Here is a 7,830-nt window from a genome sequence, read left to right as displayed (position 1 = left end):
TGTTGAATCTGATTGGCAGAGAGAAGGCACATTCAGTGTCAGTCCTCCCATCTGTAGAACTGTCGCAGCGTTGAGTCCACTCCTTCCAACTGAGGCTGCTTTCATCTGTTCGGGTGCGCAAAGTAAATAGATTCCTTGGGGTTGGTGACGCTTCTCCCCGGTCCCCTACTGCCGTTGTGCTTCTACTTGGCAACAATGTCATCTAGCACTGAAGATAAGCCTCCCGTGTCCGCGGGAAAGCATCCTTCATTTGAGCTGGGGAGACTGTCACTGCACGTGACCTGTTCTTCCATGTCGACAGATGCTATTTCCTGTGTGTTTCTAGCATTGGCAGCTTTTCATACAGTGAAACACGGTGTGAACAACAGGATGACAAAGTGAGTCACTCAGAAACTACCTAATTTCTTTTTCCTCTCCTTCCCTCCAAGACCAAAACCAGATCCAATCAGGAGGATCGAATAGGGAAGGCAGAAAATTAGAATGTCTCACATCGTCTTTTTTTTTTTTTTTTTAAGTTATTTTTATTTTTAAGTGTTTTGTTTTCAAAACATATGCACAGATAATTTGACTACATTGATCTTTGTGTAGCCTTGTGTTTCAGGTTTTCTCCTCCTCCCATCCCTTCCCCTAGATGATGACAAGCAATTCGATGTATGTCAACGTCACATCAAGTCTTTAAGCATATTTTCTCCGTAATGGGGAAAATGGTGAGGTCCAGGACTAGTCTGATTGCATCAGCCTTGTGATCTGTCCTCTAACATATGGTGACTCAGCCTTGGGTCCTTGGACTCAACACTGCCTTCAAGGTGGGTTTTTCCAGTCAAGTCAATATTTGAGCTCTTGTTTTGCAAATATAGCACTCGGTTTTTCTTACAGACTATAGAGCTGAAGAGGTGTCAAATACTAGAGGTGGCCCATTTCAGTTCCAGGTATGTCCCAGATCAGATCAAAATCTAAAATGTAATTGGGAATATTTAAAAAATAATAAAAGTGCAGTAAAACACAGATAACATTGCAGAAGATAGAGCACCGGCCCTGAAGTCAGGAGGACCTGAGTTCAAATCCAGTCTCGGAAACTTTAACACTCTTAGCTGTGTGACCCTGGGCGGTCACTTAACCCTAGTTGCCTCGGGTAGGGGGAGAGGAGGGGAAGTAATTGACTGTACAGCCTGGAGTGATCCTTCTGTATAGATTTATGTGCCCCATTTCTTTTGTGGGAGTTGCCACCATTGCCTGAGAGTACATCTAACCTTTTCACCGGGTAGGGGGGTTAACTGAAGTGCCAGAGAGGCTACATGATTGGCTACACTCTGGTGAGTATGTGGGAAGCCTTAGAGGAACTATTGAAGATTTGGGCTTGATGTCTAATCTCTAAAAGCTGGTTCTTCAGTTAAAATCTCTTTCTCTTCTTGCTCTCTGCCTCAACATGAGCCAAGTTATTCTCCCTCCCATCCTGAAAAGCTGGGAATGGGAATCCAGAGTCCCTGGCCTGCTTCTCGGCCACCCCAAGGTTCTGGAAGCTTATGCTGGGAAGGCTTCGAGTCTGGCTGCCAGTAACAGTCCTGGAGCCACAGCTCAAAAGCCAGCCCGTGTAGCAAGGTCACCAGAAATGCAGCTGTCCGGAGGGGGAGGTCAGGGCCACAGCAAACCCATAGTTTGATAGGAAAGCTCCTGTTTTTAGGGAGGCCTTTGTAAACAAAGCAGAGTTTGTCTTGTCCTTATCTTTGGGAAGTTTGTCAGTGAAGACTGAACTTCACAAAAAGCTCATTTGATCAAGAAAATCAACTAATAATAGCATTTATATGACACTTTTCATAAGTTATCTTTGATTCTTAGAACAATGCTTCAAAGTAGGTGCTATTTTTAGTCTTAAAGACTGAGGAAAAAAATGACTTGCCTAGGGTTATACATAATCTGTAGCAGGATTCAAAACTCCCATCTGCCTCCAATCCGAGTTCTCCACTCTGTCTCTGCTGCCTGTTCCTGCCCTGCTTCCCCTGTGTTGTCTAAACGACCTGTTGCAGCTAAACCAAAAAGTTAATCATAAAGCCCTAAATGGTTTTGTTTACCACTTAAGAGTCCTTTCTATTATTTCACAGTTCACCCTGATCAGGTGGGTTATAAAATCAGTACAAAAGAGACCCAAGATGTCAAATAACTTTCATTTAAACAGAGAATGTTTTTGATTTGCAGAGTGTTCTCTGTAAACATCCTATTACAGAGGAAGTATATTTTTCTCAATAGTATTTAATTTTCCAAATACATATATAGTTTTCAACATTTATTTTTGTAAGACTTTGTGTTGTAAATTTTTCTCCCTTCCTTACCTCCCTTATCCCAGGACAGCAAGCAATCTGATTTGGTTTTTATATAAAGTCCTTTAAACAAATATAGCCCATATTTGTCACGTGCTAGAAAAATCAGAGTGAAAGGGGGAAAAAAAAAAAGCAAACAACCAACAGGGCAAAAAAGAGGAAAATAGTGTGCTTCAATCCTCATTCAGTCGCCCTAGTTCTCTCTCTGGATGGGAGGAGCTCTTTCCATCCTAAATCCATTGGAATAGCCTTGAATCACAGCCTTTTGTTGAGTAGAGCCAGGTCCCTCAGTTGACCTGCAGAGTCGTCTTGTTGCTGTGCACCATGTTCTCTTGGCTCTTCTGAACTTTGCTTTCCCTGTTTTACAGAGAAGGCACCAGGCTCAGAAAGATGAAGTGGTTTGCCCCAAAGTCATGCAGCTGAGTTAGTGTGTGAGAGAAGGTTCATTTATATGTTCCCTGTTTCCAAACCAGCCCCCTTCCCACTGTTATACTTGGACAGAGAAGTATAAGGCTCTATTTCCTCAGCCATTTATATGCTAACTTGGTTTCCTAGTGAGCCTATTCTGAAACCTCTTTTAAAAAGTAAACGTTTTGTTCTTTAAAAATCCTGCCATTGCTTCATGCCTTGTGAACCCCTGATCTTTCCCTCTGTTGAACCTTTTCTCAAGTCGCCTAAACTAGTCCTTCTTTGCTATGAAAAGAACCTCAATAAATATTCTAAAATGGAGGCCATCCCTCGGGAAACCTCTCTTCCTAATCCTGAATTCTGGACTATCTCGGCATGGTTCTCTGTTCTTTGCTCCAGCCATGCAGGAGAAAGGTGATCCCATTCCCTCGCTTCCGAGTTTGTCCATCCTCCCTTCTCCTAAACTTGAATCTCTCCTTATCCATAAGTTCCTCCCTTACTACTTGAAAACAGTTACAACAACCAACAAAACCCTAAATCCTAACCCCTCAGATTGAGATCCTACTCTGATCTCCCCTTTTGTAGCCCAACAAGTAGAAAAATCTCTACCAAATAGAAATGGGACGCAGTAAAAGGCACAAGGATTCCTATGGTCTGCATGTCGACCTAGAAAAGTGGCTATTGACATTTCATTCTATTGTACATTTATTTTTCCCCAGTAGGTTTTAATCTGGTTCTGTCCTGGGGAGCCTTACTGGCCTGTGGCACTTACATGGACCCCTCTGGTCTGCAAGTCTTGCCTCCGCTTAGTCGCCTTCCACTTCTTAACCCCTTGCACTCTGGCTTGCCAGAATAGATCAAAACTGACAAAAATTGGTACCTGATGGGTTGTGAAGAAAGGAAAGGGTCAAGGATGTCGTCTAGGAAAGGGACCGAAGAGTGGTCTTAGAGAATTGGGGGAGTGTTGCTATGGAGAAGAGAGGGTCTGGGAGGAGGGGGAAAAGATAAGCTTATGGAGGTCCGTCTCTGTTATCTGCCCTCTGCTCACGTGGCCACAAGATCAGTCTCTGCTTGCCAAAAGCTCAGTGAATTTCAGCGCCTTGTTCCCAAGTATACCCAACTCTTGCCATTTTAATGGCTTGTGTATACAGAGGCTTTCCCAGCCAGCTCTGCTCCTCCAGTTGTTCCCATCAGTCCCCACAAGGGGCTCTTCCACTCTCTCAGCTGACAGTCAGATTCATTTTGGGTTAATCATTCACATGTTACACTGTTGTGTTCATGAACTTTGAAACTGCTTTATCTGACCATTTTCTTTCATTTTGTCCGCTCACTGTCTCTGTCCTGGGCTTCAGTCCCTCTCCTTTCACTTTTTGACTTTTTGCCCCTGTACTGTTAGTTCTCCCCCCCCCCCCCCCAACCACCCATTGACCCTTTGCTGAAGCAGTTTAATTCTTCACTGTTTTCTCCACCTTCACCCTCCTATTGTTGATCTCCATACAAAATCCCAAACTTGGATTACTCCTACCATTTACATGCTTGGTCCTCCCTTTGCATGTTTTGGAATGGAGCTAAAGAAATCATTACTTCCAGCCCTTCCCCGATTCCCTGTCCCACTGCTCATGACACGTTCTCTGGAACCTGCTCCCTTCCTCTAATCAGCTAAGGACTTCGCAGAATTCACTGAAAAATGAGTCCGTCCACCAATGGCTCTCGCTTTCCTTTTCCTCACACTGTGGAACACAAATGATCCTGGAGGGAATCTCCTTTCCCAATGGATCACCCCAACTTTTTTTTTTTCATAGCTTTTTATTGACAACATATGCATGGGTAATTTTTCAACAATGACCCTTGTGAAAACTTCTGTTTCAACTTTTCTCCTCCTTCCCCTCACCAGGGCCCTCCCCTAGATAGCAGGTAGTCTCATACATGCTAAATATGTTAAAGTATATCTTAAATACAATCTATGTGTGCAGATCCGTTCTTGTTGCACAAGAAAAATCAGATTCAGAAGGTAAAAATCACCTGGGAAGGAAAACAAAAATACAAACAATTCACACTCATTTCCCAGTGTTCCTTGGGATGTAGCTGCTTCTGTCCATCCTCGATCAATTGGAACTGGTTTGAATCCTCTCATTGTGAAGATGGCCACGTCCATCAAAATTGATCATCATGTGATACTGTTGTTGAGGTATATAATGATCTCCTGGTTGTGCTCATTTCACTCAGCATCAGTTCATGTAGGTCTCTCCAGGCCTTTCTGAAATCATCCTGCTGCTCATTTCTTACAGAACAATAATATTCCACAACATTCATATACCATAATTTACTCGGCCATTTCCCAGTTGAAGGGCATCCATTCAAGCATCACCCCAACTTGTATCTCCATTTTGTCAGCCACCGTTTCCCGTCCCCCTTCTTTCCTCCAGCCCCTTTCGGCCTTCTCTGTTGCTACAAAGGTTTCCGTGTTTTTCTCATTAAAAAACAAAAACTAACCCTGGGCCCTCCATAGCTCTGCTCACTGCTGTCCTGTCTCCACTAGCTCTTCCAGGCCAACTTTACCATCTTGTCTACACTTGGTGCTTCTCTCCCCCCCACCCCCCACCCCCCTTTTCACTTGTTCCTAAATATGTTGCAATCTAGAGGTAAGGGGTTCGGAGACAGCTTGGGGGTGTAGGGGGGCAGCTCTGCTCTGGGACGCTGGGAAGGGCCTGAGGGGGGAGATCCCCAGCTCGAAGGGTAAATCCTGCTTCAGGGTGCTGCTCTTCCAGGAGACAGCAGAAAGACGGGATCCATGACTTGTGAGCGGGAGACGGGGGACAGGAGGAGGAGGAGGGCTGCTCCAAGTGACGGGGTCTGCGGGGAGCAGCAGCACATCTCGGGCCAGCCACGTTCTCCGGCATGACGGCCAGACCCCAATGTAAGTCCACGGCCCCTCCGGGTCCGACCGGCTTTCCTTCCGTCGGGTCTCCTGGCCACCCCCTCCCCTCTGGCTCTTCCGACCCCGAGCTCCCCCCAAGGCGCTCTGCACAAGGGGCGTTCTGCCCTGACCGTGATGGGATTTGGCAATGGCGTGTACCCGTTTCTCCGATGGAGCACAAGGTCCCCGAGACCAGGTTCCGGGCTCCATTTTGTCTTCGTGTGCCCCGGACCCGGGCCGCTTGGCCCCTGCAATTGGAGATCATAGTCTCCCCTTCTGGAGACAACCCAGAAGAAGCTCGGGGCAGACGGGCTCCCTTTCTTGCTCATCAGTTCTCTTGCCTTGACCCGGCCGCGCCATTGCCGCTGCCTGCGGCAGGCTCTCCCGGGCTCCGGGGCAGATTGCCTCGCTCGGACCGCAGCCCAGCGAGTGCCTGTGGCCGGCCCCGAGCTCCGCAGCTCGGCGGCCCGGCTTTGGGCGCGCCCTTTGGGGAGTTTGTCACCGACCCGGGGGCTTGAGGACTTGCCGTCCCCTGCACAGCTGGGCTCTTGGGGGGGGGAGGGGGAGGGGGAGCCCCTCGGGCGTGTGGGGCTCGTCCGCTGACATGGAGATTTCTGAAAGGCAGCTGTGGGTGAGAGCCTGGATGTGAGAGAGAGGCGAGGGCGGGACAGACAGACGGAGCTGGGCCCCTGGGAGCTGGTGAGTGGGCCATCCTGGGCCCAGGACAAGGAGGCGCTTAATCTGTGCTCCTTGACTGTAAGATGAGGCTGATGCATAATGTTTGCAGAGCTTTGTCAGCTCTGTAAACAGGAACTGTTTTTTGTTTTTGCCAAATAGATCTTTATTTTATTTCACCTTATTTTTAATTATAGCTTTTATTTACCAGTTCTACGCATGGGGGATTTTCCAGCACTGACCCTTGCCAAACCTTCTGTTCCAACTTTCCCCCTCCTTCTCCCCTCCCCCCATGGCAGGCTGACCGGTACAACGCGAACAGCGCGAGTCCAAGTCCTGGTCCCCAGCCCGCTGCCCGCCAGAGGGAGACGGACACAGAGACAGACGGGAGAGACACAGACAGGAGACAGGCACAGAGCCGGAGGGAGGGAAGAGGTGCGTCTGCGTCTGTCTCTGGGTCTCCGCGAAGCCGTGCATGTCCGCGCGGACCGCGCGCCCTCCGGGGGCCGGGGCCGGGGTCCGGCCCACACGCGGCCGCTCTCTGTCCAACAGCGCCATCTGGTGGCCGTTCTCGCCCCTGCCCCTGCCCGCGGCCCAGACCCCCTCCAGCCTTGGCGCCGTTTCCCGTCCCCCCGGCCCCCCGGGCCGGCCCCTGACCTCGCAGCCCTCGCCGCGCCCGCCGCGGCCTGGAAGGGATGAACAAGCACGTGTTAAGCGCCTGCTGTGTGCCGGCCGGCGCGCCTCCCCCTCCCCCTCCTCCGGGAGCCCCCGAACACCTGCCCCGTCCCTGCTGCCGCGGAGCGGGGGGGGGAGGGGTGCCCGCGGTCTGGCTCCGGGCCGGGAGCTGGGCTGGGCCGCGCTCGGGCCGAGAACTTCTCCCTCTCACATCCCGGCCCGGAAGGAGGGAAGGCGCGCTGGGTCAGGTCTGGGTGAGAACCAGGCGGTCTTTGTTGGCTAACCTTACAACAGCCGGGGGCGGCCGCGTGGCGCAGGGGGCGGAGCCCGGCCCTGGAGTCGGGAGGGCCCGAGACTCGGAACTCTTCCTGCCTGGGTGACCCTGGGCAAGTCACCGAGCCCCGGCTGCCTGGGGGGAGGGGAAACAGCAAGAGCGCCCCCTGCAGTCCGGGCGCCCCGGGCTCCAGCTTGGCAATGGCTCGGGCCGCAGCCTCGGCGCGCAGGCCCCGCCCCCAGAGCCCGCCCCCGCCCCCTGCAGCCCCCTCCGGGCCGCGCCGCCCGGGGCTCGCGCTCACCCGCTGCTGCTCGGAGCCCCCAGAGAGGCCGCCCGTCTCCTCTGGCCTCCTCCCGGCGGGGGGATCCCGCGGGGGCGTCTGAGGGACCGACCCTCTCCTCTGGCGCTCCGTCCCGGAGCGGCCTTCGTGGGGGGGGGGGGCTGCCCGAAGGGGTCCTCCCCTCCCCCCCGGTGCCCTTCCCCGCTCTGGCAAAGCGCTGCCTCAGGCCCCGCATCCCGCGCCAGGGTCCCGGCCCGCGCGCCCTCGGAGCTTGCGCTCAATTCCG

Source organism: Sarcophilus harrisii, chromosome 2, assembly GCF_902635505.1.
Source record: "Sarcophilus harrisii chromosome 2, mSarHar1.11, whole genome shotgun sequence".
In the NCBI taxonomy this organism is placed as follows: Eukaryota; Metazoa; Chordata; class Mammalia; order Dasyuromorphia; family Dasyuridae; genus Sarcophilus; species Sarcophilus harrisii.
Note: the sequence above shows the minus strand (reverse complement) of the source record.